Here is a 22,419-nt window from a genome sequence, read left to right on the forward strand (position 1 = left end):
GTTTCTGGACTTTGGACCTGCCTGCCTGACCATTATGCCTGCCTTGACCACGAGCCTGTCTGCCACTCTGTACCTCCTGGACTCTGATCTGGTTTTGACCTTTTGCCTGTCCACAACCAACTCTTGCCTGCTCCTTTTGGATGAATAAACATTGTAAGACTCCAACCATCTGCCTCCTTTGTCTGCATCTGGGTCTGGAATGGGCTCTGGAACAGACGCCTCACAAGTCCTCAACTGGCAGCTTCATTAAATAGAAACCGCAAAACCCCAGTCTCAACGTCAACAGTGAAGAGGCAACTCCGGGATGCTGGCCTTCTAGGCAGAGTTCCTCTGTCCAGTGTCTGTGTTCTTTTGTCCATCTTAATCTTTTCTTTTTACTGGCCAGTCTGAGATATGGCTTTTTTTGCAACGTTGCCTAGAAGGCCAGCATCCTGGAGTCGCCTCTTCACTGTTGACGTTGAAACTGGTGTTTTGCAGGTACTATTTAATGAACCTGCCAGTTGAGGACTTGTGAGGTGTCTGTTTCTCAAACTAGACACTAATGTACTTGTCCTCTTGCTCAGTTGTGTACCGGGGCCTCCCACTCCTCTTTCTATTCTGGTTAGGGCCAGTTTGTGCTGTTCTGTGAAGGGGGTAGAGCACAGCGTTGTACGAGATCTTCAGTTTCTTGGCAATTTCTCGCATGGAATAGCCTTCATTTCATTAATTTCTCAGAACAAGAATAGCCTGACTTTCTAGCCAGTTTTGAGCCTGTAATCAAACCCACAAATACTGATGCTCCAGACACTCCAACTAGTCTAAAGAAAAACAATTTTATTGCTTCTTTAATCAGTTTTCAGCTGTGCTAACATAATTGCAAAATGGTTTTCTAATGATCAATTAGCCTTTTAAAATGATAAACTTGGATTAGCTAACACAACGTGCCATTGGAACACAGGAGTGATGGTTGCTGATAATGGGCCTCTGTACACCGATGTATATATTCCATAAAAAAATCTGCCGTTTCCAGCTACAATAAACATTTACAACATTAACAAAATCTACACTGTATTTCTGATACATTTTTTTGTTATTATAATGGACAAAAAATGTGCTTTTCTTTCAAAAACAAGGACATTTCTAAGTGACCCCAAACTTTTGAACGGTAGTGTACACTTTAAAAAATGGTTTAATCGATGCAGTAGGTGACCTGTTGCTTTTATGTGGCAGTATTCCTTTAGCATCTCTGCCCTCTGTGTGTGTAGTCCCAGAGCTGTGGCACTATCATGGCAGGGTCGATAAGAGAACTTGCCAGTGTGACACAAGAGATTACTGCTGCCTGCCTGGTCTCATCCCAGATAAAAAACAGGCTTACTCCCAAATAGCACCCTATTCCCTATTCAGTGCATTACTTTTGACTAGGACCCATAGGGATCTGGTCAAAAGTAGTGTACTATATAGGGAATAGGGTGCCATTAGGGACAAATCCCCTGGCTGGACTCTGGATTCTAATAATGCTTGCTGAGACTGACTACTACTGTTTAACTAACTAGCTCTCCTGTCTGTCTCCCTAAGTGTGTCTCAAATGTCACCCGACTCCCTACATAGTGCATTACTTTCGACCAGATCCCCAGGGGCCCAAGCCAAAATTACTACAGAGGGAATAAAGTGCCCTTTTGAGACCCATATATATTGGAAGAGAGAAGCAGTAAGTAATATTCTGGCCCCTGCTGTATAAAAAGTGTACTTTCCCACATTTAAATAATTTGCGGTACATTGAACTTGGCAGTTGGCAAATTTGTGTCTGATCTTTATACAAGTAAAATAACTGTGAATATGTCTCAGAGAACTCATTAGAGAGCAAATAGATTCTAGAATGTCACCATTTCCTCCCTACTGGTCCTCTAATTAAATGTTAAATCATCATTCTCTCTCTCTCTCTCTCTCTCTCGCTCACACACACACACACACACACACACACACACACACACACACACACACACACACACACACACACACACACACACACACACACACACACACACACACACACACACACACACACACACACACACACACAATCATCATAAATGCTGCTGCTGCTCCATTTATCATATATCCTGATGCCTAGTCACCTTACCCCTATACATGTCTACCACTCCAGTATCCCTGGACATTGTAAATATGGTATTGGAACTGACCCTGGAACTGCCCCTGTATATACAGTTGAAGTCGGAAGTTTACATACACCTTAGCCAAATACATTTAAACTCCGTTTTTCACAATTCCTGACATTTAATTCTAGTAAAAAGTCCCTGTCTTAGGTCAGTTAGGATCACCACTTTATTTTAAGAATGTGAAATATCAGAATAATAGTAGAGAGAATAATTTATTTCAGCATTTATTTCTTTCATCACATTCCCAGTGGGTCAGAAGTTTACATACACTCAATTAGTATTTGGTAGCATTGCCTTTAAATTGTTTAACTTGGGTCAAACGTTGTGGGTAGCCTTCCACAAGCTTCTCACAATAAGTTGGGTGAGACTGGTGGTCAATGTCATCCATCAGTTTTCTTAATGCAGCTGTCAGTCTGTGAGTGTTTGGGCTCTGTGACTTTATAAAGCCTGTTCTGCTTTCCCCTACTGTGATATGCCATTGTGAATCTCGTTTTGGCTCTGGCTGGCTGTGTCAGGCTGGTCTGTCTCTCCCCCGCGGCAGTAGAAATGAGCAGCACACGAGCAGGCATTTTGGGTCTCATGAATATAAGCACATTATTTATAGGTGATTGATTGATGTTGTCAGTCTTTGCCTTACCCCTAACTGCATTGTTAGCCATGACTACCTCCTCCTTTTTGCATATCTATTGGCTTGCGTGCTCCCATGCATATTGATCTCATGCCTCCTTCCTTACCTGTCTTGCCGGTCTGTCTAGCTGCCTTTCTCCAAGATATTGGCTGGAACATGAGAGCCTCTAGTGGCCAAGTCTATGTATTGCATGGAATGGAGAGGCAACCTTATTACCTGCCATGCCTTTGTATCGCTCATCCTGAAGAAATTATTTCATTAGGTTTAAGCATTTCACACCTTACCACTTTCAAAGTAAGAAAATAAAAACATCTATGGACAAAGCTTTGCATAGTACTGTACTGAAAAGTTTGCATCTGAAATGTTATTGAGAGTTTAACACATAAACGTTAGAACAAGAGGCACAGTAAACATTGGGAAAGACTTTGCATTGGTGCAAAGCAAACAATGTTTAGTACAAAACATCAGGCCCCTGTAGTTTCTTCCTGCATAGTTTCAGGCCCCTATGGTTTCATTCTTCTGACATCTTGATCATCAGCTAGCAAAACCTTTACAAATAATACTTGCACTATACTACTCTAAAGGGAGACATCTTCCAGACAACTGAACTGTCAGCCAGGTTGTCTAAACTTCCTGAAACTCTTCCTGAGATTTGAGTTCAAGAGGACAAGAAATGGGAACAGGCAGGAGAAGTAAATAAAGAGAGTTATATTTATCCAGAAACCTGCACTGTCTGACCGAGAAAGAGAGAGCGAATGAGAGCGAGAGAGAGAAAAAGAAAGGAGAAAAAGAGAGAAAGTTCTAAAGCGACAGAGGTTTAATAACACTGATGAAGTCTACAGCTCGGTGGAGTAAGTTTGCGCCTGTGGGAGATGCGGATGCCTGGGTGAATGTGTGCTTCAGGGGAAGTTACTGCACTGCCACAGGAAAGAGAAAAGAGGCAGAAAAGACCAGGGCTGACAAAATAACATATTCTATCAAACACTATGAATATTTCATCATATAACTCTCTAACTGTAACTTCAGCTAACAGTCATCTGTGTTTGAGTCAATGAGAATATGAGGAGAGGAGAATAAGGTCATGCTAAGGACATGTTGTGTAGAAAGGCCTGCTAAATGTGCCATACAACAACAACAAACATGGACGCCGACAATTAAATCAAATCAAATTTTATTGGTCACATATACATGGTTAGCAGATGTTAATGCGAGTGTAGCGAAATGCTTGTGCTTCTAGTTGCGACCGTGCAGTAATATCTAACAAGTAATCTAACAATTTCACCACAACTACCTAATACACACAAGTGTAAAGGAATGAATGAGCACATACCGAGGGGATCGACAGCATACAGTAAATATAAAGATTACTGAATATACCAGTGCAAACAGGCAATCCACCAAAAAGAGAAAAGGTCTCAACACTCATCAACGACTATCAGTTACCAGCATGCTTTCCTCAAAAGGCAATTATTGGCCATGTTCTTATGCAAACACTGTGTAACAGCAGTCTGGTGAAGACCAGTCTGCTTAGTAGAGTGAGGACAGACGCATCCCAGCTAGCACATAACCCTCTGAGAACCATATGTTTCTTAGAGCTTGGTGAGATCGTGGTTGTCCTAAGGTTATTTAGCAAACAACCTTCCCACAACTTTCTGGGAATGGTGCAGGACAGTTGCTTGGCTTTGGAACATTCTCAGCACATTTATGGAACTTGAGAAAAATACAATATTTATTTTCTTGGTATTTCATTACTTTAACAGAACGTTTCCTAAAAGTTCAAACATGGTTACATTTAATTAAAATGTTGGTAATGTTCTATGAAAGTTGTGCAACTGGTTTGACATTGGGAATGTCCTCAAAAACGTAATGAAACGTTAAGAAACAACATCCTTGTGTGGGAGTTTCAGTACTTCAGCATAACGTTTCGGTAACACTTCTTTTGACACCTAGCGGCATAACAAGTTATGAAACAGTCATAACCATGTCATAATGTCATATCCTGCCATAATATGGTCATAACACTGGCATTGACACATATTTAGACCTGGTGTGACATAGGCAAACTATTCCATTACACCCTAGCCTACTTGTAAACGTTGTGCTTATGTTATATAACATTTTCTAAAATGTACCATATTAAATTATCATTGACAGTGTCATAAAGTGTATTTTCTTAGTGCAAGTAAAGTGACATAGGATGGTCATAATGCTTCATGACAGTGCCATAAAGTGAATTTTCTACATGTTATTAAAAATACAATGGAAAACAAAAACGTCCATTTGTTTTTTCCAATGCCTAGAAGCTTCCTTTCGTTTAAAAGTTTGTTTCTGCAGCCTCCCTCAAGATCTTCACCTCCATCCCTGGATGCAGCAGATGCATTACTTCCTCTGAAAAATATAAGTATAGAACAGAAATAAGAATAAAGTATGCTACAATGCAGTGACACCGCTAAAGAAAGATGAAAATTAAAACTTCATACCAAATATATTATGGCAAACACTTTCACACATTCTCAAGTACATTAAAATCCAAATTTCTCAATGTTTTTATAACATAGCTAAAGCTAGCTCAACTATTTATGTAGCTACCTAGCTATCTGGTAGTTACCATCTAGTTGGTGTTTGTTTAGTTAACTTTAGCTAGAACGCGCCAATAAGATCTCCTTCCTTGTTCTGCACACTATGATTAATTTGCTCCCATTGGAAACGACAGACTGTGGTCTATCTTGGGTTAGATATACAAATCTTTACTAAATAAAGCTTTTCACTCGATCAAAACACTTAAATTATCAAAATAACGAGAAAACTCATCACAGCTTAGATAAACATATTATCTCTAGATTTCAAAAACGAAAGAAAGATTGTAAATGTTACAAACCTGAAAACATAATGAATATTGGGCTTCTCTTCCTGCTTCTCTTCTTCCAACGTATGAGGCGCGTGCCTGCAGCTAACAGTTTGAATGTCTCCCCCTAGTGGTAGCGCTAAGTATACCTGTATATAATGTTGTGAACAAACATACTTTGATTCCAGAATATGGACATTTATAGAATCTATCACAGGACATTTCTGAACCCCCACAATGAAATCGGGGAAGGAACTGTGGATCTGTCTCCGTACGTTAGTTTGTACGTTATTCACATGAGATATCTCTGACAACACTAGCCCGATTTTAACGAAACTTGGGTGAATGATGTGTCTTGCCATAGATATTCCGGCATTTATAAAATTACACTGATTGGCCAGATATCGATATCTTTGAAAGGTTAAGCCACTCACCCCGTTTAACCTAAAATCATGAAATTCGGTACATAGGTCCCTCTCCTCACAAGGAACAAATTTGCTTCAGGGACCCATAAGGTCCACAATGATGCATTTTATGTGATTTAGAATTTTGTGAAATACACTTACAGTGTATCAGGACATGTTCTAATGGCCTTAACTAACGGTTTGAAGGCGAGGGCAAAGAGGTGGGGGCTAATAGGGCAACCTTTGTCTGTTCCCCCTATAGAGAGGGAAAGAGGGGGAAGTAATCCCATTGGTAGCAATCCTAGCTTTAGGAGATTTGTAGAGTAATCTTATCAAGTTTACAAACACGATGCCTAAACTGAACTTTTCCATAACGCGAAAGAGATATGGCCATTTGACCCTATCAAAGGCCTTTTTGGCATTGAGAGAGACTGCGAAACTAGGTATTTTGTTTTTGTTAGCAAGGTGAATTATATCAAAGAAACTTCTGAGATTATTGGAGGCCAATCTATTAATTATGAAGCAGTCTGATCTGGGTTGACCAGCAGGGGGAGGCATGCCTCCAGTCTCTAAGAAAGCATCTTGGTGACAAGTTTAGAATTTGTATTAAGGAGAGAGATTGGTCTATAGGAGGCGCACTTTGGCGGGTTATTAACCTTTCTTGTGAATTACTGTAATCACAGTTTGAGAGAAAGACTCTGGAAAGCAGTTGTTCTCCCTGCTTTTTAAGTACCTCCATAAGATAGGTTACCAACAGCTCCTCAGGGCTGTTTTCTCAATTTCCGCCTGAATGACGTGCCCAAAGTAAACTGCCTGTTGCTCAGGCCCTATATCCAGGATATGCATATAATTGGTACCATTGGAAAGAAAACACTTTGAATTTTGTAGAAATGTTAAAATAATGTAGGAGAATTTAACACAATAGATATGGTAGGAGAAAATCCAAAGAAAAACCAACCAGATTTTTTGGGGAGAGAGAGACCATCCTCTTAGAAAGGCAAGTAAAAGGTAATATTGAAAGTTAGCTCCCTGGATGCAATTCTTATGGCTTCCACAGGGAGTCAGCAGTATATGTTCAAGGTGTCAGGCTTGTAACTTCAGAAACGTATAAGAAATATTTATTCTAGTACAGGGACACAGTCTTGGAAATTCGTGTTTGCGTGCGCCATGAAGAGAGGACGCACCTGCTAAAATACTATTGAACATACGTAAGAAATATTATTACGTAAGAAATATTATAGTTTGATTACATTTTAGGGTATCTGAGGAGTAAATAGAAACATATTTTGACTTGTTGAAACAAAGTTTAGGGGTAGATTTTCGGATTCTTTTCTCTGCACGTTGAACGAGTGGATTACTCAAATCGATGGCGCCAACTAAACTGACTTTTTGGGATATAAAGAAAGATTTTATCTAACAAAACGACACTACATGTTATAGCTGGGACCCTTTGGATGACAAATCACAGGAAGATTTTCAAAAAGTAAGTGAATATTTAATCGTTATTTGTGAATGTTTGAAACATGTGCCAGTGGAAAAATATTTTGATGTGGGGCATGGCATGTTTTCGCTGTAATAGCTACTGTAAATTAGACAGTGCAGTTAGATTAACAAGAATTTAAGCTTTCAGACGATATAAGACGCTGCGGCTATGGAACCCTGACCTGTCCACCGGACGTGCTACCTGTCCCAGGCCTGCTGTTTTCAACTCTCTAGAGACCGCAGGAGCGGTAGAGATACTCTTAATGATCGGCTATGAAAAGCCAACTGACATTTACTCCTGATTATTATTTGACCATGCTGGTCATTTATGAACATTTGAACATCTTGGCCATGTTCTGTTATAATCTCCACCCGGCACAGCCAGAAGAGGACTGGCCACCCCTCATAGCCTGGTTCCTCTCTAGGTTTCTTCCTAGGTTTTGGCCTTTTTTTTTTTACCTGCATTGCTTGCTGTTTGGGGTTTTAGGCTGGGTTTCTGTACAGCACTTCGAGATATTAGCTGATGTACGAAGGGCTATATAAAATAAACTGTATTAATTTGAAGACACTTATATGTACATACATGTTTTAAATCAATATTATTTATGATTATTTATTTGAATTGCACTAGCGGGACCCCTAGCCCTAAGAAGTTTTAAATTCATTATAGAACTCTGGGGGGAAGCCATCCTCCCCAGGATATTTATTAGAAGGTAAAGATTTAATGGCTTCCAACAATTCAGGAACTGAATTTAATTGCTCTCCGTCTTCCTCTGACAGGCATGGGAGGTTGAGAGAGGAGAGAAAAGAGTCGATCTCTGATAGATCAACTCTTGATTCAGAAGTATAGAGGTCCTCGTAGTATTTCTTAAAAGTATCATTAATTTCAGTAGGGTTGAAAGATACCTCATTAGTAAGAGTTTCTATAGCATTAATTGTCCTCTTACTTTCCTCTGCTTTCAGTTGCCATGCCAATACTTTGTGTGCTTTCCCTCCAAGTTCGTAGTAATGCTATTTTGATTTAGTAATGGCCCTCTTAGCTTGATACGTGTTCAGAGTATTATAATTGCGTTTTATATTTACCATATGCCTGTATAGGTCTTTAGTCTGGCTTTTTGGTAGGTTTTCTCTAGCTCAAAGGTTTCAGATTCAAGGACATTCAGTTCAGCACTGTGTTTTTTCTTCAACCCTTAAGTATAGGCAATGATTTGTCCCCTCAGATAGGCTTTCAATGTGTTCCAAAGAATGAAACTGTCAAGAGCAGAGGGTTTGTTTGTCAAAGTAAAAATATTGATCTGCCCTTTGATGAATGCAAAAATTCAGGTTGCTTCAGAAATACAGAATTTAGTCTCCATCTTTATGCTCCATTTACCTTGGTAGGAATGGAGATTGACAATAACAGACGAGAATGGTCAGTAGGCAATTCTGGGGAGATAATTGGAATCTAATTAAGCAATAAGGCCCGAGGGGGTGTGGTAGATGGCCAATATACGACGGATAAGGGCTGTTCTTATGCATGATGCATTGTGGAGTGCCTGGACACAGCCCCTAGCCATCGTATATTGGTCATATATCACAAATCCCCAAGGTGCCTTATTGCTATTATAAACTGTAAATCAAAGTAATTAGAGCAGTAAAAATATGTATTTTGTCATACCCGTGGTATACGGTCTGATATACCATGGCAGTCAACATTCAGGGCTCGAAGCAGTTTATAACACTCTATGAAACAGTTGGGTTGATAGGAAAAAGTTATCTATGCGTGTGTGAGTGTTGTGTGGGTGTGAATAAAAAGAGTAGTCCCTATCCTGTGGGTGCATCTGTCTCCAGACGTCTAGTAAATTGAGATCCTTCATGAATAACATGGTGAGCTTGACGGCTTTGGTAAGAGGGGAGGGTTTATCAGAGGACCCATCAAGAACTGTATCTAAACAAACATTTAAATATCCTCCCACCAGTAGCCATCCTGGTGGTGCTTGAGCTACTGAAGGAAGACATTCTGAATAAACATATGGTCATCGAGGTTAGGAGCTTAAATATTCAATAGGCTCCAAGACTCCGAATGCATGCCCCTGCAACAAAACAAACCTGCCTGAGGGATCAGATATGGTGTTGCTGATACAAAGTGGGATGTGTCTACTTATCAAAATTTCAGTTCCTTTTGCTTTAGAGATGAAAGAGGACACAAAAACTTGTCCTGCCCGTTCCCTCTTTAATTTATTGTGTTCACTGACAGTAAGATGTGTTTCTTGCAAGAACACAATGTCAGCCTTAATTTCTTAAGGTATGTATAGACTTTTTACCTCTTAACCGGCCTGTTGAGACATTTTACGTTGAATTTGACATATTTTTGTGGGTTGGGCATTTTGTGGGCATGAGTTGAGTTTCAAATATATAACAGAATGGTAATCACTCATATTGTAACGGTGGTCCTCCTCCTCTTCAACCGAAAAGGAGGAGTATTGAGGGAACCAAGGCGCAGCGGGTTGTGAACACATAATATTTATTAAAGACAAGACGAAAACACGAACTTCACTATAAACTAACAAAACAACAAACGGAGTAGACAGACCTGAACGACGAACTTACATTAAACACGAGAACGCACGAACAGGGAAAATAGCCTACACATAAAATGACGATGTACAACACAAACCGAACAGTCCCGTATGGTGCGACAAACACTGACACAGGAGACAACCACCCACAACGAACACTGTGAAACAACCTACCTAAATATGACTCTCAATTAGAGGAACGCCAAACACCTGCCTCTAATTGAGAGCCATACCAGGCAACCCTTAAACCAACATAGAAACAGACAACATAGAATGCCCACCCAAACTCACGTCCTGACCAACTAACACATACAACAAACTAACAGAAATAGGTCAGGAACGTGACATAACCCCCCCCTTAAGGTGCGAACTCCGGGCGCACCAGCAGAAAGTCTAGGGGAGGGTCCGGGTGGGCATCTGACCACGGTGGTGGCTCAGGCTCTGGACGAGGTCCCCACCCCACCATAGTCAATCCCAGCTTACGTTTACCCCTTATCATGACCACCCTCTTATTTCCCCCACCTAATTTAAGGGGCAACACCAAGATAAAGGACAGCTCCGGGACAAGGTAGCTCAGGACAGAGAAATAGCTCAGGACAGAGGGATAGCTCAGGATAGAGAGGTAGCTCAGGATAAAGAGGTAGTTTAGGATAGAGGGGCAACTCCGGACTGAAAGGCAGCTCCGGACAGAGAGACAGCTCTGGACTGAGGGGCAGTTCTGGGTAAATAGCCGCTCTGGGCTAAGGGACAGCTCATGACTGGCTGACGACTCTGGACGCTCATGGCTGGCTGACGGCTCTGGACGCTCATGGCTGGCTGACGGCTCTGGACGCTCATGGCTGGCTGACGGCTCTGGACGCTCATGGCTGGCTGACGGCTCTGGACGCTCATGGCTGGCTGACGGCTCTGGACGCTCATGGCTGGCTGACGGCTCTGGACGCTCATGGCTCACTGACGGCTCTGGCAGATCCTGTCTGGTTGGCGGCTCTGGCAGATCCTGTCTGGTTGGCGGCTCTGGCAGATCCTGTCTGGTTGGCGGCTCTGGCAGATCCTGTCTGGTTGGCGGCTCTGGCAGATCCTGTCTGGTTGGCGGCTCTGGCAGATCCGGTCTGGTTGGCGGCTCTGGCAGATCCTGTCTGGTTGGCGGCTCTGGCAGATCCTGACTGACGACTGGCTCTAGCGGCTCCTGACTGACTATCGGCTCTGACGGCTCGGGACAGACGGGCGGCTCTAATGGCTCGGGACAGACGGATGGCTCAGACGGCGCTGGGGAGACGGATGGCTCAGACGGCGCTGGGGAGACGGATGGCTCAGATGGCGCTGCGGAGACGGATGGCTCAAATGACGCTGGGGAGACGGATGGCTCAGACGGCGCTGCGGAGACGGATGGCTCAGACGGCGCTGCGGAGACGGATGGCTCTGGCTGATCCAGTCTGGCGGAAGGCTTTGGCTGCTCCTGTCTGGCGGAAGGCTCTAGCGGCTCCTGTCTGGCGGAAGGCTCTAGCGGCTCCTGTCTGGCGGAAGGCTCTGTAGGCTCATGGCAGACGGGCGGCTTTGCAGGCTCATGGCAGACGGGCGGCTTTGAAGGCTCAATACCGACGGGCAGTTCAGGCGCCGTTGGGCAGACGGCAGACTCTGACCGGCTGAGACGCACTGTAGGCCTGGTACGTGGTGCCGGAACTGGAGGCACCGGACTGGAGACACGCACCTTCAGGCTAGTGCGGGGAGCAGGGACAGGGCACACTGACCTCTCAAAGCGCACTATAGGCCTGGTGCGTGGTACCGGCACTGGTGGCACCGGGCTGAGTGCACGCACCTCAGGAGTACGGGGAGAAGGAACAGTGCGTACAGGGCTCTGGAGACGCACAGGAGGCTTAGTGCGTGTTGTCGGAACTGGAGGCACCGAACTGGATACACGCACCATAGGAAAAGTGCGTGGAGGAGGAACAGGGCTCTGGAGACGCACTGGAAACCTGGTGCGTAATGTAGGCACTGGTGGTACTGGGCTGGGGCGAAAAGGTAGCGCCGGAAATACCGGACCGTGCAGGCCTACTGGCTCTCTTGAGCATTGAGCCTGCCCAACCTTACCTGGTTGAATGCTCCCGGTCGCCCGACCAGTGCGGGGAGGTGGAATAACCCGCACCGGGCTATGTAGGCGAACCGGGGAAACCATGCGTAAGGCAGGTGCCATGTATGCCGGCCCGAGGAGACGCACTGGAGGCCAGACGCGTTGAGCCGGCCTCATGACACCTGGCTCAATGCCCAATCTAGCCCTACCAGTGCGGGGAGGTGGAATAACCCGCACCGGGCTATGCACACGTACAGGAGACACCGTGCGCTCTACTGCGTAACACGGTGTCTGCCCGTACTCCCGCTCTCCACGGTTAGCCTGGTAAGTGGGCGCAGGTCTCCTACCTGCCCTTGGCCCACTACCTCTTAGCCCCCCCCCAATACATTTTTGGGTGGTACTCACGGGCTTTTCGGGCTTCCGTGCTAGACGCGTCCCCTCATAACTCCGGTTCCCTTCTCCGGTTGCCTCTGCTCTCCTCAGTGCCTCCAGCTGTTCCCATGGGAGGCGATCCCTTCCAGCCAGGATCTCCTCCCATGTGTAGCAACCTTTACCGTCCAATACATCGTCCCAAGTCCATTCCTCCTTCTTGCGCTGTCCCTTACTCCGTTTATACCGCTGCTTGATTCTGGATTGGTGGGTGGTTCTGTAACGGTGGTCCTCCTCCTCTTCAACCGAAAAGGAGGAGTATTGAGGGAACCAAGGCGCAGCGGGTTGTGAACACATAATATTTATTAAAGACAAGATGAAAACACGAACTTCACTATAAACTAACAAAACAACAAACGGAGTAGACAGACCTGAACGACGAACTTACATTAAACACGAGAACGCACGAACAGGGAAAATAGCCTACACATAAAATGACGATGTACAACACAAACCAAACAGTCCCGTATGGTGCGACAAACACTGACACAGGAGACAACCACCCACAACGAACACTGTGAAACAACCTACCTAAATATGACTCTCAATTAGAGGAACGCCAAACACCTGCCTCTAATTGAGAGCCATACCAGGCAACCCTTAAACCAACATAGAAACAGACAACATAGAATGCCCACCCAAACTCACGTCCTGACCAACTAACACATACAACAAACTAACAGAAATAGGTCAGGAACGTGACACATATGTAAATAATCAGGTAACGTTTCAACTTAAGCTTGAAATGACCTATGTGTCTCTTAGGAAGGAAATGGCATTTAACATAGAAAAAAAACATAAACCCCTCCAAACCTGATTGTCGGACTAAAACCACAATCCCAACAATCAAACATGAGAACACTTGTAGAGATACGTTGTTGCTCGCTTTCCATCTTACTCTTACTAGCTAAACTTTGGCATAAACTAAAACCAAAGCCTACAAGCTCTCTACGTAGAAAACAAATGCTGTGAATAAACATTTATGGCTGAAAGATTTACTCTCAACAACAAGGGCTGCTTGAGTCTCTTCAGGAGAAGAGGAGAAACATAAATGAGGGAAAAAGCAATGGGCCTAGGCCTGCAAATTTGCTTCGCCCAGTGGATATTGTCAAAACCTAAATATATACTCCTGTAAATATAATAGAACTCACCACGGGAAAAATAACCTTTTGTTGAAAATGTCTCAATCACCTGTACCGGCCGAATCGCGGGGTAAACAGATCCAAATTCCAAATTCAGCAGTTCAGTCCCAGGACAGCACAAACAAAAAAAATGCAATAAGCTGCGTCAAATCCCATGGATAGACCTTTGTGAATCAAACGCTCAGTTCTTTGAGAAAAGTGAACACTTCTCCGGGTGTGTCGAAGAGATGGCTTTGGCCATTGTACTGAACTTTCATCCGCGCAGGGTGAATGAGGTAGCCAGGTGATGTTCTCCTTTGGGGCTTTGGTGGCTGGTTTGAACTGCTTGCGACGTCTGGCGAGATCTGCGCTCATATCCGGGATAAGGCTGACCCTCTTGCCATCGATGGTGATATCCCATTTAGCTCTTGCAAGTAACAGTATCTTCTCCCTGTCCTGGAAACAGAGGAACCTGATCAGGACGGCCCGTGGGGGCTCATCTGGTGTGGGTTTTGGTGATAAGGTTCTGTGGGTGCATTCGATTTCCAGCTGCTTGGTGAAGTTGATTATGCCCAGGTCATCAGTGATCCACTTAGTGAAAAAACAGACATGATCTCGGCCCTTTCGCTGTCCTCCTTCAATCCTACCACACGGATATTGCTACATTTAAAAAAAAATGTTTAACCTTTATTTAACCAGGTGGGCTAGTTGAGAACAAGTTCTCATTTACAACTGCGACCTGGCCAAGATAAAGCAAAGCAGTTTGACACATACAACAACACAGAGTTGCACATGGAATAAACAAACACACTATCAATAATACAGTAGAAAAAGTCTATATAATGTGTGTGCAAATGAGGTAAGATAAGGGAGGTAAGGCAATAAATAGGCCATGGTGGCAAAGTAATTACAATATAGCAATTAAACACTGGAGTGATAGATGTGCAGAAGATGAATGTGCAAGTAGAGATACTGGGGTACATCTGCTCTGGTTCCGGTCCACCTTGTTTTTGAGATAGGCATTGTCCTTCTGCAACTGTTTGTTCACCTGCTCATGTCAGGTGACGGTATCTTCAATGGTGCTAATGCATGTCTCAGTCGTTCTCAAAAGGAGATCATTCAGGGAGGATTTCAGGCCGTCAATGGAAGAATGAAGTTCAGCTGATTTTCTTATTGCTTTGTGCAATGTGCATTGTCATGCTGAAACAGGAAAGGGCCTTCCCCAAACTGTTGCCACATAGTTGGAAGCATAGAATTGTCTAGAATGTCATTGTATGCTGTAGCGTTAAGATTTCCCTTCACTGGAACTAAGGGGCCTAGTTCTCTGCTGATGTTGCTTCCAGAGGCAGTTTGGAACTCTGTAGTGCGTGTTGCAAACGAGGACAGACGATTTTCACCCTCTACGCTCTTCAGCATTCGGCAGTCCCGTTATGTGAGCTTGTGTGGCCTACCGCTTCATGGCTGAGCCGTTGTTGCTCCTAGACATTTTCACTTCCCAAAAACAGCAGTTACAGTTGACCGGGGCGGCTCTAGCAGAGCAGAAATTTGACGAGCTGACTTGTTGGAAAATTGGCTTTCTATGACGGTGCCACATTTTGCATTTGTATTTATTAGAGATCCCCATTATCTGTTGCCAAGGCAGCAGCTACTCTTCTTGGGGTCCAAACACATTAAGGCACTAACATTACATATAAACAAAAGATAAAACAGTACATAATATTGTAAAACCCTGATCTGTTTCACCTGTTCCTGTGATTGTCTCCACCCCCTCCAGGTGTCGCTTATTTACCACAGTGTATGTATCCCTGTGTTTCCTGTCTCTCTGTGCCAGTTCGTTTTGTATGTTTATTCAAGTCAACCAGCGTGTTTTTCCCGAACTCCTTTTTGCTATTCTCCTTTTTCTAGTCGTCCCGGTTTTGACCTTTGCCTGTTTCTGGACTCTGTACCCGCCTGCCAGACCATTCTGCCTGCCTTGGCCACGAGCCTGTCTGCCACTCTGTACCTCCTGGACTCTGATCTGGTTTTGACCTTTTTGCCTGTCCACGACCATTCTCTTGCCTACCACTTTGGATTATTAAATATTGTAAGACTCCAACCTTCTGCCTCCTATGTCTGCATCTGGGTCTTGCCTTGTGCCTTGATACATATAACATTATTACACTACTACTCAGTTAAAAGACACAGCTCTTCAGTAAGGCCATTCTACTGCCAATGTTTGTCTGTTGAGATTGCATGGATTTGTGCTCAATTTTATACACCTGTCAGCAACGGGTGTGGCTGAAATAGCCAAATCCACAAATTTGAAGGGATGTCCACAAACTTTTGGATAAAAAGTGTAGACTGGATAAACAGTACCAGTCAAGTTTAGACACACCTACTCATTCTAGAGTTTTCTTTATTTATACTATTTTCTACGATGTAGAATAATAGTGACGGCATCAAAACTATTCAACAACACATATGGAATCATGTAATAACCAAAAAAGTGTTAAACAAGTCAAAATATACTTTATATTTGAGATTATTCAAAGTAGCCACCCTTTCCCTTGATGACAGCTTTTCACACTCTTGGCATTCTCTCAACCAGCTTCATGAAGTAGTCACCTGGAATTAATTTCAATTAACAGGTATGCCTTCTTAAAAGTTCATTTGTGGAATTTCTTTCCTTCTTAATGCATCTTGGCCAATCAGTTGTGTTGTGACAAGGTAGGGGTGGTATACAGGAGATTGCCCTATTTGGTTAAAGACAGTCCATCATTACTTTAAGACATGAAGGTCAGTCAATACGGACAATTTCAAGAACTTTTAAAGTTTCTTCAAGTGCAGTCGCAAAAACCATCAAACACAATGATGAAACTGGCTCTCATGAGGACCGCCACAGGAAAGGAAGACCCAGAGTTACCTCTGCTGCAGAGGATAAGTTCATTAGAGTTAACTGAGTTCAAGTAACAGACACATCTCAACATTCAGAGGAGACTGCGTGAATCAGGCCTTCATAGTCGAATTGCTGCAAAGAAACCACTACTAAAGGACACCAATAAGAAGGACTGATTGGACCAAGAAACACGAGCAATAGACATCAGACCGGTGGAAATCTGTCCTTTGGTCTGATGAGTCCAAATTTGGGATTTTTGGTTACAACCGCCGTGTCTTTGTGAGATGCAAAGTAGATAAACAGATGATCTCCACATGAGTGGTTCCCACCGTGAAGCATGGAGGAGGACGTGTGTGGGGGTGCTTTGCTGGTGACACTGTCTGAGATTTATTTTGACTTTAAGGCACAAGTAACCAGCATGACTACCACAGCATTCTGTAGCAATACCCCATTCCATCTGGTTTGCGCTTAGTGGGACTATAATTTGTTTTTCAACAGGACAATAACCCAAACACACTTCCAGGATGTGTAAGGGTTATTTGACCAAGGAGAGTGATGGAGTGCTGCATCAGATGACCTGGCCTCCACAATCACCCGATCTCAACCCAAATGAGATGGTTTGGAATGAGTTGGACCGCAGAGTGAAGGAAAAGCAGCCAACAAGTGCTCAGCATATGTGGGACCTCCTTCAAGACTGCTGGAAAAGCATTCCTCATGAAGCTGGTTGAGAGATTGCCAAGAGCGTGCAAAGTTGTCATCAAGGCAAACGGTGGCTACTTTGAAGAATCACAAATGTGAAATATATTTTGATTTTTTAAAATTATTTTGTGGTTACTACATGAGTCCATATTGCTATTTCATAGTTTTGATGGCTTCACTATTATTCTACAATGTAGAAAATAGTTTTTTAAAAAGTGTGTCCAAACTTTTGACTTTTGAAGTCGGACATTTACATACACTTAGGTTGGAGTCATTAAAACTTGTTTTTCAACCACTCCACAAATTTCTTGTTAACAAACTATAGTTTTGGCAAGTCGGATAGGATATCTACTTTGTGCATGACACAAGTCATTTTCCAACAATTGTTTACAGAAAGATTATTTTACTTATAATTCACTGTATCACAATTCCAGTGGGTCAGACGTTTACATACACTAAGTTGACTGTGCCTTTAAACAGCTTGGAAAATTCCCGAAAATTATGTCATGGCTTTAGAAGCTTCTGATAGGCTAATTTACATAATTTGAGTCAATTGGAGGTGTACCTGTGGATGTACAAATCAATCCCAGAACAAGAGCAAAGGACCTTGTGAAGATGCTGGAGGAAACAGGTACAAAAGTATCTATATCCACAGTAAAACGAGTCCTATATCGACATAACCTGAAAGGCCGCTCTGCAAGGAAGAAGCCACTGCTCCAAAACCGCCATAAAAAAGCCAGACTACATTTTGCAACTGCACATGGGGACAAATATTGTACTTTTTGGAGAAATGTCCTCTGGTCTGATGAAACAAAAATAGAACTGTTTGGCCATAATGACCATCGTTATGTTTGGAGGAAAAAGGGGGAAGCTTGCAAGCCGAAGAACACCATCCCAACCGTGAAGCACAGGGGTGGCAGCATCATGTTGTGGGGTGCTTTGCTGCAAGAGGGACTGGTGCACTTCACAAAATAGATGGCATCATGTGAAAGGAAAATTATGTGTATATATTGAAGCAACATCTCAAGACATCAGTCAGGAAGTTAAAGCTTGGTCGCAAATGGGTCTTCCAAATGGACAATGACCCCAAGCATACTTCCACAGTTGTGGCAAAATGGCTTAAGGACAACAAAGTCAAGGTATTGGAGTGTCCATCACAAAGCCCTGACCTCAATCCTATAGAAAATTTGTGGGCAGAACTGAAAAAGCGTGTGCGAGCAAGGAGGCCTACAAACCTAACTCAGTTACACCAGCTCTGTCAGGAGGAATGGGCCAAAATTCACCCAACTTATTGTTGGAAGCTTGTGGAAGGTTACCTGAAACATTTGACCCAAGTTAAACAATTTAAAGGCAATGCTACCAAATACTAATTGAGTGTATGTACACTTCTGACCCACTGGGAATGTGATAAAATAAATAAAAGCTGAAATAAATCATTATCTCTACTATTATTCTGACATTTCACATTTTTAAAATAAAGTGGTGATCGTAACTGACCTAAAACAGGGAATTTTTACTCTGATTAAATGTCAGGAATTGTGAAAAACTGAGTTTAAATGTATTCGGCTAAGGTGTATGTAAACTTCCGACTTCAACTGTATATGGGATAAACACCGACATTCCGTACATTACCTTGGAAATAATGGACGATGTAGCAGGACCTTTAAAGAGTTCATTTTTCTAACGTAATGTACAGAACGGAGGCGTTTATACCACTTTTGCCACAGTTGCCAGAGAAAACAATACTAAAGCACACATTTACCAGTAGAAATAAAGTGATATTTTAATTTTTAAAAGCAAATTCATACTTTCTCATAATTTGTTTGTTAGAGACACAACCCAGTCGCTCATTCGATTAGTTCAATATTTGGTGGTGACCCAGTCGTTCGTTCTTTATGTTCCCTTGCCATGCTCGCTGGTAACGTTCTTATCCCTCGCTTGCTAGCTAACCAGCTACAGTAGCTACGGCTAACACAGTCACAACCTCTGCAGCCAGAATAACAGCAAAGTAGCTGCTTTCCATTGACATTAATTTAGTAACATCCATAACAATGAGCTGATAATGCCTGATTTTGCGTGGCATAGCTAGAAAAGTTAGCCTTCTCATCAGGACAGTCCACACTGGTCATTACGAGATCGCATTTCATATCAAACACTAGCCTTGAAGCTAGCTAAATAGTTTGTTGCTAGCAAAGCTGCCAATAAGACAACCGAATTCAAAAATAACAGTTGCTGAAAACAGCTGGTCAAACTAGATACATGTGGGAGGATTTGACAGCATAGCACCACTTGCCTCATGACTGCAACAGTAGGGACCAGAGAAATTCATGTTCATCACTCGTGGTGAGTGATGAACATGAATTTCTCTGGTCCCTACTGTTGGGTCATGAAATGCTCCAAAATAAATATGTCACTGCAAAAACAAATAAATGTTAGCATTTACAATATATCCTATTTTGGTTTGTGTGGTTGTTGGTTTAGCTTTCTGTAACTTTGTACGGTCTGCATGTGCAGGCCAGTGGAGGCTCCTCAGAGGAGGAAGAGGATAAGCTACAGCTAGCTAGCACAGTGCATAAAAGGTGGTGAGTAGTTGACTCAAAGAGAACAAATTAATTTATTCCAAAATTATAGAGAAGACAGAGAGAGAGAGAGAGAGAGAGAGAGAGAGAGAGAGAGAGAGAGAGAGAGAGAGAGAGAGAGAGAGAGAGAGAGAGAGAGAGAGAGAGAGAGAGAGAGAGAGAGAGAGAGATTTTGTAATATATATATTTTTCACTTTCACTTATTTAGCTAGCATCAAATGCAGCTAGCTAGTCAAGACTACTCAAACACCTGGCTCAAACAGAGAAGAAGGGGAAGGAAGGGGAGGTAGCTGGCTATGGCTATCCAACACTGGAACTCTCCCAAGTCAAGGTAAGCTTTTGGTTTTATTAATTTATTGCCACTGGGGCCCACTGGTGTAACTGCTATTCTGCTTGCTGCTGACTGTACACTGTAGTTCATAATTGTACCGGGTTTACTAACGTGTCAGTTCTAGTGGCTATGTTGACTTTGACCTGACAACGATGTAGGTTGTGTGGCTGTGTGTAGTGGTTAGTGGTCATGATATGAAGGTTTGGCCTGATCACAGACAGCTGATGTGTTGTGCACTGAAGTCCACAAGCGAAATGGAAAAGGTGAGAGGAAGAGAGCTCGTAGATAGATGCGAGAAGGAATTATATATACAACAAGCTGTTTGTATGTGGCTGCTATGAAAGTGAACTATGTACGTGTGTGATCAGGGGTGTATTCATTGCGCCAATTCTGTTGAAAAACATTTCTTAAATGTGATATTGTCAGTCTGCACAGGGCTGACTGTTCAATGCGCCATATATTGAGCATTATTTTTGTTGCGTCATGATTGCAAGGTGCCCCGATATCTTTTCCACCTGTCCTGATATCTTTTCCAACTGTCTCGTTCTCTGGTTTTAATGTCCATTCTAGAATGGCCTTCTAGCCAACTAGAAACGAGTATTCAACAATGCTGTGGTATACAGTATATATACACTGCTCAAAAAATAAAGGGAACACTTAAACAACACAATGTAACTCCAAGTCAATCACACTTCTGTGAAATCAAACTGTCCACTTAGGAAGCAACACTGATTGACAATAAATTTCACATGCTGTTGTGCAAATGGAATAGACAAAAGGTGGAAATTATAGGCAATTAGCAAGACACCCCCAATAAAGGAGTGGTTCTGCAGGTGGTGACCACAGACCACTTCTCAGTTCCTATGCTTCCTGGCTGATGTTTTGGTCACTTTTGAATGCTGGCGGTGCTTTCACTCTAGTGGTAGCATGAGACGGAGTCTACAACCCACACAAGTGGCTCAGGTAGTGCAGCTCATCCAGGATGGCACATCAATGCGAGCTGTGGCAAGAAGGTTTGCTGTGTCTGTCAGCGTAGTGTCCAGAGCATGGAGGCGCTACCAGGAGACAAGCCAGTACATCAGGAGACGTGGAGGAGGCCGTAGGAGTGCAACAACCCAGCAGCAGGACCGCTACCTCCGCCTTTGTGCAAGGAGGAGCACTGCCAGAGCCCTGCAAAATGACCTCCAGCAGGCCACAAATGTGCATGTGTCAGCATATGGTCTCACAAGGGGTCTGAGGATCTCATCTCGGTACCTAATGGCAGTCAGGCTACCTCTGGCGAGCACATGGAGGGCTGTGCGGCCCCACAAAGAAATACGGAGGTAGCGGTCCGCTACAAAGGCGGAGGTAGCGGTCCTGCTGCTGGGTTGCTGCCCTCCGACGGCCTCCTCCACGTCTCCTGATGTACTGGCCTGTCTCCTGGTAGCGCCTCCATGCTCTGGACACTACGCTGACAGACACAGCAAACCTTCTTGCCACAGCTCGCATTGATGTGCCATCCTGGATGAGCTGCACTACCTGAGCCACTTGTGTGGGTTGTAGACTCCGTCTCATGCTACCACTAGAGTGAAAGCACCGCCAGCATTCAAAAGTGACCAAAACATCAGCCAGGAAGCATAGGAACTGAGAAGTGGTCTGTGGTCACCACCTGCAGAACCACTCCTTTATTGGGGGTGTCTTGCTAATTGCCTATAATTTCCACCTTTTGTCTATTCCATTTGCACAACAGCATGTGAAATGTATTGTCAATCAGTGTTGCTTCCTAAGTGGACAGTTTGATTTCACAGAAGTGTGATTGACTTGGAGTTACATTGTGTTGTTTAAGTGTTCCCTTTATTTTTTTGAGCAGTGTATATATAATATAATTAAGATTGGAGTGACATTATATACACATATATTGAGCATTATTTTTGTAGCTAGAATTTGATATAACAGTTTGAATTGAAAAGAACGTATTGATGCGTCTATTGTTGTTTTGTATATCAGTTCATAAACCCGATGTCATGGTATTGGGACGTCAAAAATATGTTCCCAACTATCTTGAATTTTATGTGGCATAGTTATCAAACCTCACGACCTAAGTGAAACTGATACATTTTACGATTTATACTAGTCATTTTAAGCCATGCATGGTTTTGGATTGGAGGCAGACAACCCAATTCATTCCTTTCTATTTTGAGCAATTGTCTATTCCATTTTTTTGGCAGAGCTGTGATGAGTTGGTTATACTTTTATATTGAGCAT

General features: G+C 43.2%; 1 protein-coding gene and 1 long non-coding RNA gene across 2 annotated transcripts in view; both read right to left on the reverse strand.

Moving 5' to 3' along the window:
* LOC139559786 (A-type potassium channel modulatory protein DPP6-like) overlaps nucleotides 1-22,419 on the reverse strand; it is a 140,960-nt gene that overhangs the window by 106,717 nt on the left and 11,824 nt on the right. The gene's annotated exons all lie outside the window — the stretch shown is intronic.
* LOC139559788 (uncharacterized) lies at nucleotides 3,939-5,840 on the reverse strand. Its single transcript, XR_011671825.1, has 2 exons — nucleotides 5,663-5,840; nucleotides 3,939-5,172 (listed from the first exon to the last, which is right to left on the reverse strand). It is a non-coding gene; the product is annotated as an uncharacterized lncRNA (long non-coding RNA).

The sequence above is a fragment of the Salvelinus alpinus genome, chromosome 30 (assembly GCF_045679555.1).
Source record: "Salvelinus alpinus chromosome 30, SLU_Salpinus.1, whole genome shotgun sequence".
Classification (NCBI taxonomy): Eukaryota; Metazoa; Chordata; class Actinopteri; order Salmoniformes; family Salmonidae; genus Salvelinus; species Salvelinus alpinus.